Raw genomic sequence first — 7,991 nt, 5'->3', positions numbered from 1 at the left:
GATTTGTGTGTCTTCTGTTGTGATGAAGGACAGCTGTCAGTCATCCAGTCTTCAACTGTCAGGACTATAAATTCTCCCAGAGCACTGGAGCATGGTGCTGCTGATGCAAAGTGGCTCTCTATGGAAATGCTCTGACTGACTCCAACAGGGACCTGATCACTCTGATCATGCTGTTTATCAATGGATCACTTTATTGGAATATTGATGATGAATGTGCTAATGCTCATTTCTATGTGAATGTGGCCAAATATCAAAGGATTTCAGAAAAACCTTTGTCATAAAAATCTCTCAAATTTCACAACTAAACAATCAACATCAGTGTCACTGATATTTAAAATAAATGATTTTCAAATGTCATCACTTAGCATATTTTAAGTTTAAAATATTTTATATTTTCTTCTGCATTCATAAAATGTACAGCTTATTTCAATCAATATCTTATCTCATATCTTTATTTCACTGCAAGAGAAATGTAATTGTCATTGAAAAGTTCTGGGTCAGATTATTATTTTATAAATAACGTTCAGCATTATTTTCATATTTCAGCTGTTTTTTGGTATTGAATGTAAGTGCAGTGATTTAGTTGAAGTGGATCTGGGACTGAATTCACTGAAATGTTCTTCAATGAAACATTTTGTTGGTGAAATTTAAATTTCAAGAATTTCTAAGAGAAATACAGACTGGAAACAAAAGTACTCTCTATGGATAAACTATTATTTAAAGTCTTCACTTTTCAGCTCATGTGCTGTGCCAAATATGTTTGCCTTTTTATTTGATCTCCTCAAAGATTAAAGATTAAAACATCACTGATGTATTTAAAAAGCTTTTAGTATGAGTGGCATTCATTTGACGAGTTTAAATGTAAATCTGTATTTTAACAAATTTCATTTTGAATGAACAATATCAACAGACTGTTTCTGTTTTAGATAAGAAATCTTTCAGATGCTGTAAAAATATTTAAAACTGACATTTTCACATTTGTCAATATATTTTTTTTAGTTTAAAACTTGGTTCAAAATAAGTATTTTACAGATGAAACAGTGACACATCAGCGGAACCTTAAACTTTTTATCTTTAGTCCTGAAACTTGTCTGTTGTCATGGTTCAGCTGTGATGCCTGTCTGTTGCCATGGTTACTGAGCTCAGAGAGGGAAGCAAGAAACTGACGAGCAGTTTCATCCAATCTGAGGACGACCAACAGAAGGAGTCGTCTCCTCTGCTGCAGTCCACAGAAAAACTTTGTTCATCTCTCTCTCTGCAGTGGGTTGAGTTGGCCCCACCCTGACAGTGCTACCCCCCTCCAGTGAGGAGTCCACAGTCTTGACCTGACTCACTGGGACTCAGCTACTGTTTTACTCTGCTACTGATCTCAGTCTGCAACTTTCTCTCTCTCTCTCTTTCTCTTTCTCTCTCTCTCTCTCTCTCTCTCTCTCTCTCTCTCTCTCTCGATGATACAGAATAAATAAAATGAAATACAGATTTCACCACATTAGCAGTTTCTGTGTGTATTATTTTACATGTCATGTCTCACGTCATATAACTTAAAAAAAACTGTGGAAATGAAGAACATCTTTTTTTACATTTTCCTATCGTAGGCCTCGTCATCCTCACTGGAGCCTATACATCAAATCACCAGATGTTCTTTTTCATTACTTATCGTGATGCTGATGAACTTCATGTGTTAATCATTAAACACCTATTGATAAATTCAGTAGTGAATAACTACCCTGCTCCTGTCCATCTGCTCTTCATACTGTAGTGTTTGCTGGCCGGCGGGCTGCTCCAGCAGAAGTGCTTCATCTTGTATGTGCTGTCTTTTTTCTCCTGGACATCATGGAGCTGCTCCTGCTCCTCCTCTGCTGCCTTCTCCTTGTCTTCTGCTTCCCGCCTCCTCATTTCTCCAGGGAAAACCTCAGCTGACTCCTCCTCCAAGCCACTGGAGGTGGACAGTCGATCAGGCAGCACTTTCCCCCAACAGGTTCTCCCCAATGGAAATGCTCCATGGAGTAGGAGCCCTTGGCCTGAGGGGAGGAGGAAGAGGAGGGAGGTCAAAGAGAGAGGGAGGACTATTTAAATCTGTCAGCCCATTGTTAGCTTCTGCTTCTCTCCCTTCACTCTCACCTTCATCTCTCTCCTCCTCATCCTCCTCACTGCCCCTGCCACCACCATTATCAGCCACAGGTGCTGAACAAAGTCTGAACTGTAGCTGTTCTGAATATATAATTGTGTTTCCCCTCAATGCTCAGAGAGAGGACTATTTATATTCTCAAAGACATAAGAGGGTTTAAGGGCAAAAATGAAGGGTACATTTAGTTTCCACCCAGCAGCTCAAAAGGATGATGTGAATCCTGTGATGTGAGAATTTTGATGCTCAACAGAATAGTTTTCTTTGTCTTTCTGAGGTTTTGTTTTTCTGATGATACAGAACATGCAGTGAGTGATGTGAAAGGCCCCAGATGCACCAAATGTTAATACAAATACAGATGTTTTAATTCTATTTAAATCTGGTCAGACATGAGAGAATATTAATACCAACTTTGCAACATCAGAAATCCTGATTTAGCTTCTGATCTGATTAAAAAGGCGTCTGAGTGTGTGAACATCAGCAGCTGTCAGAAGCTGTCATGTGACCAGTGATTTCATGAAAAATGTAAAGAGTGGTGGAGAAATAAAACATTAATGTCTAATGTAATCAGGGTTAGTTAAACCCCAGATTATTTATAAACTGCTCTGAGAATTTAGCTGTATATCATGTGTTGTCTTCTAAATGTTTCTTTCAAGTGAAAATTTACGACTATTTCCCCATGAGAAGGAAGCAGTAAAAGCATCTTCTCCTAAGCCTAAGTTAAATCACAAACTGTATATGTGTTACTGTCCTTTAATTCAGGTGGTAGTTGTTACGCACTGTTTTCAGTGTGCAAAAAAAACTGATAGGAGTAGTCATCTTATCTTGGTACCCATCTCTGTGCGTTCCAATGCATGGTGTGTGTAGATGCTGAAAAAAATAGAATTGAACTGATAAAACTAAATCATAAGTCAGAAATCTGACAGATAAGTTGAACACGGATGTATGGCGTAGAACTGTTAGAGCTGTAAACAATTGATTTCCCGGTGAGTAATGATCAATATGCTAACTCGCTAAGTGTTACACGCTGTTAAAACTTAAAGATGAGCCTTGTACTCTCACTAAAACCAGTCGGGATACATTTGAAGCAGGTTAGAGTAATCCATTGATGTCTGAAGCCTGTGTTTATGTGCTTTATGAATCCTGTGCTGTTGTTAATTGACTAATTACTATGTGTGAATGCTTGAAAACTGCTTGGTGCAGGCTTATTAGGTGTTGCACCGGTGTTAGGCCGGCAGGAATTTCATGCAGCTAAGCTTATCTGAGTGCGTTGAGTTCTTGGAGTTGTGTTCTGCACTGTCAGCAACAGTAAAATGAATGTACATGGGTTACAGTATGAGCTGTATGCTAAGGAAACAGAGTTTATTTTGAAATGTTTATGTGAATTCATGTTCATGTACTCTGAGTTATGATGGCTATCAAGAATTCATGGAAAAAAGTAAAATGGACACTGTAAAGCGGTAACTTTATTTAAATATGTCCAAATGTACCTTTATTACGGACGCAATGAATAATTGTCTTGCATGGCTGTGCAGGCTGGTTTTTTAGAATCCTTCGATTGGGTCCTCAGTCCTCAGTCCTCGGTTCCTCTACCATCTTCTGCTGTCATCCATCTGCATCTCCATCTTGGTTGCCACTCACCTTCGGAAAAGAACTGTGTATTGTGAGTCCAACTTTGAGCTGGTGACATAGGTACTGTAGTATTTTAATCCAGTACTCACTTTAATTTATTTACCTTTTTGAGATATTGTCTTATGAGGGATCTTTACTGGGTTCAATATATCTCCCTTAAAACTGTCAGTCTGTGTGTGTGTGGTATTTGTGGTGGATATTAAAGGTCTAACTCGACATTTAGACAGGTGAAGTGCAGGCAGTCTCCTCACTGAATCTAGACTCAGGGTTAACCATTTATTTCCCTGATACATTTCACACTATCTTAAAGTGACAGGCACAAGTAGGGGTTACACTAACAAACTGGATACATCTATTTTTAAAGATTCAAAGTGTGAACATTCTGTTTGTTCAATGCGAAATCAATGATCATGTGTGTCTGTGTGTGTGTCTGTGTGTGTGTGTGTGTCTGTGTGTGTGTCTGTGTGTGTGTGTGTGTGTGTGTGTGTCCTCAGTGAACTGTATCAGTCAGTTCAGTTTCTGTTCAGTGACTGAGGGAGGTTTTTGTACGACGCTTTTTCACTGTGTGAACACATACTGACTGTTGATATAATGAAAACTCTGACAGTAGTAAACTGCTGCATCTTCAGCCTGGACTCCACTGATGGTCAGAGTGAAGTCAGAGTTTGATCCACTGCCTGTAAAACGAGCTGGAATCCCTGATGCTCGACGGGTAGCAAGGTAAATAAGCAGTTTAGGTTTTTCTCCATCTCTCTGTTGGTACCAGGCTAAATAGTGCTTGTTGTTATAAAAATTGACGTCCTGACTGGTCCTACATGTGATGGCGACGGAGGCTCCCAGAGCAGAGCTCACTGCTCCAGACTGAGTCACTGTGACCTGTCCTCTGGACTCTGAGGACACAGAGACACAAACATAAAGCAGAGTCATGGTTTTGTCGGCTTCATTTCAGAGGGACGGATGTTGATAGAGGAGAGGAGTTTGATTCTCTGGACTTTACCTGTGAAGCAGCAGCAGAGGAGAGTCCAGATGAGGACGGAGATCAAAGTCATGTTTTTGATGAGGAGGATTTGTGTGTCTTCTGTTGTGATGAAGGACAGCTGTCAGTCATCCAGTCTTCAACTGTCAGGACTATAAACTCTCCCAGAGCACTGGAGCATGGTGCTGCTGATGCAAAGTAGCTCTCTATGGAAATGCTCTGCTTGTTATTTGTTGCTGACTCAGTATCACATGTACAATGATTTATGTGAAGGGAACAATGATATATCATGTTTTTAATGAAAATGTGATCCAATAAACATAATCTGAAAAGACAGGTGTGGGGAATGGACATTTATATTCTCTGTTACAATCTGTAGAAAGAAAAAAAACACTGTTTGTGACAGAACAATCAGATTTTTCACATAATCTTTTCACTTTAAAAACGACAAATAAACAATCATTGATATGTTTCACTGAGACACACTCTACCTCTGTAGATTTAATCAATCTACTCTGATCATTTCAGACAGCAACATATGACACCAGTTATTGTTTTATTCATAAATATAATATATTCATTGGTGAATTGGTCTCTATTTATTGTAAATGTCATCAAGTTATTTGGTGAATCTATCTGCTGAAAATTAAACTTACTTGGACTTTAAAGATTTCTTGATGCTAATGATGTCCCACATTTTATTTATAAACTTTAGAGGTGATTTTCAAACCTTTTCACATTTATTACAGATTAAAATCTAAGTATATATGAGTAAAAACAACACATAAATGAACAATGACATGTTTCTAATTATTATTCTGAAAACTTGACTCATCCACTATTGAAAAAAATCATCAGAGTGATCAGGTCCCTGTTGGAGTCAGTCAGAGCATTTCCATAGAGAGCCACTTTGCATCAGCAGCACCATGCTCCAGTGCTCTGGGAGAGTTTATAGTCCTGACAGTTGAAGACTGGATGACTGACAGCTGTCCTTCATCACAACAGAAGACACACAAATCCTCCTCATCAAAAACATGACTTTGATCTCCGTCCTCATCTGTACTCTCCTCTGCTGCTGCTTCACAGGTAAAGTCCAGAGAATCAAACTCCTCTCCTCTATCAACATCCGTCCCTCTGAAATGAAGCCGACAAAACCATGACTCTGCTTTATGTTTGTGTCTCTGTGTCCTCAGAGTCCAGAGGACAGGTCACAGTGACTCAGTCTGGAGCAGTGAGCTCTACTCTGGGAGCCTCCGTCACCATCACATGTAGGACCAGTCCGAATGTTTATGGCTCAAACTATTTAGCCTGGTACCAACAGAGAGATGGAGAAAAACCTAAACTGCTTATTTACCGTGCTACCAGTCGACCATCAGGGATTCCAGCTCGTTTTACAGGCAGTGGATCAAACTCTGACTTCACTCTGACCATCAGTGGAGTCCAGGCTGAAGATGCAGCAGTTTACTACTGTCAGAGTTTTCATGTTATCAGCAGTCAGTATGTGTTCACACAGTGATACAGCATCGTACAAAAACCTCCCTCAGCTGCAGAGGAACTGATCTGACTCAACAGCTGCACTGAAACTACAACAATACTCAACAGTGTTTTAAAAAAAAGCAGTAGGACAAGCCTGTAAAACAATGACAGAAATTCAGGATTTCATGAAGTACTTTTATTCATAGTCTGTAAAGTAAGTTTTAATGACTTCTTAATGAATTTGACATCAGTAATAAACAAAACAGGATGATACTGTTGATGAAATATTAACAAAAAATATTGATGAATTTTAGACACAATGACATTTATTCCTCGTGGCAGTAAAAACACGATTTAAAAATAATTCAACAATCAAATGAAAGAATTTCGAATCAAACCATAATCATATGAATTAGAAATAATCCCAGAAAGTGAAACATTTTAAAGCCATATTTCAACTAACACCCATCACAATGATACAGTAAAATCTAATCTAATATCGTAACACATTAGTGGTACCACAAATTGCATAGATAAAATTATAATCATGTTTTTTCAGGTGGCACAGTGGTGCAGTGGTTATCAGTGTTGTCGCACAACAAGAAGGTTCTGGGTTTGAACCTCGGGCCTGGGGCTGTTCTGTTGGTTCACTCCAGGTACTCCAGCTCCCACAGTCCAAAGACATGAGCATTGGGTTGATTGGTGACTCTAATTTGACCAAAGGTGTGTGTGTGTGGTTGTTTGTCTCTATGTGTCGTCCCTGCAATGGACTGGTGACCTGTCCAGACTGTACACCGCCCTCGTCCAGTGTCAGCTGGGACTGGCTCCAGCCCCCCCTGCAACCCGGTTTCGGATAAGTGGTATAGAAGATGGATGGATGGATGGATCATGTTTTGCTATTTTCATATATAGATTCATTATTATATTATTTAAAAAATATAATTAAAAAAATTACATGACTGTAGATTTATTTTCTGGATTATGCAGATTAGTTTGATACAAAATAAAACTTAATAAAGTCTGTTCTCTGCAGAGTTTAAGTTTCATCATGTCATATAACTTGTAAAATAATAGACAAGGAAAATGATGATTTTGGGAAATTTTTATTTTATTTGTGCTTTATTGTCAAGCGAGAGAGAGAGAGAGAGAGAAAGAGAGAGAGAGAGAGAGAGAGAGTTGCAGACTGAGATCAGTAGCAGAGTAAAACCAGTCTCAGAGTCCCAGTGACTCAGGTCAGGGCTGGGAACTTGGGACTTGATCACGCTGATGATGCTGTTTATCAATGGATCGATCACTTGATCAGAACATTCATCATGATGTGTGTATTCTTATTTTTATATTGTTTAGCTGATTTCGCGTTCTGCGAGGATGAGCGCCGACTTTGTTAAAGACAGAACAAAGTTCACCATCTCTCATCAGTGATCTTCCCGCTGCCGCCGAGGAACCCATTCCAGTCATCGCCAGAAAAGCGGGACACGACCTGTTTTCTTCTTCCTAGGGGGGCGTAACAGAAAATAATTGAGAAGCACTGGGAGAACCAGAGCAGACTTTCTTTTCTAACTCCAAAGGATCGGAGCAACTCACAGTAAGAGGCTGATGTCTGGGCAGAGACACAATTAGTGTAGCGTGTTGTATTTGTAATCTGATTTATAAGTGCTGCAGATCCTGTTGTTTAGATCGTTCACTGTGATCAGCTTAATAAGCCAAATATCACTATTTAAAGGACCAATATCTGACCAGACGAGCTCCGGTTCGCTGGCTCCGTTATTGTGTAGTGATATT

This window comes from Trachinotus anak, unplaced genomic scaffold, assembly GCF_046630095.1.
Source record: "Trachinotus anak isolate AG129_WGS33_773 ecotype Australia unplaced genomic scaffold, CSIRO_AGI_Tana_v1 ptg000016l, whole genome shotgun sequence".
In the NCBI taxonomy this organism is placed as follows: Eukaryota; Metazoa; Chordata; class Actinopteri; order Carangiformes; family Carangidae; genus Trachinotus; species Trachinotus anak.
The sequence above is the reverse complement of the archived record's forward strand: the minus strand, read 5'-3'. Positions refer to the sequence as shown.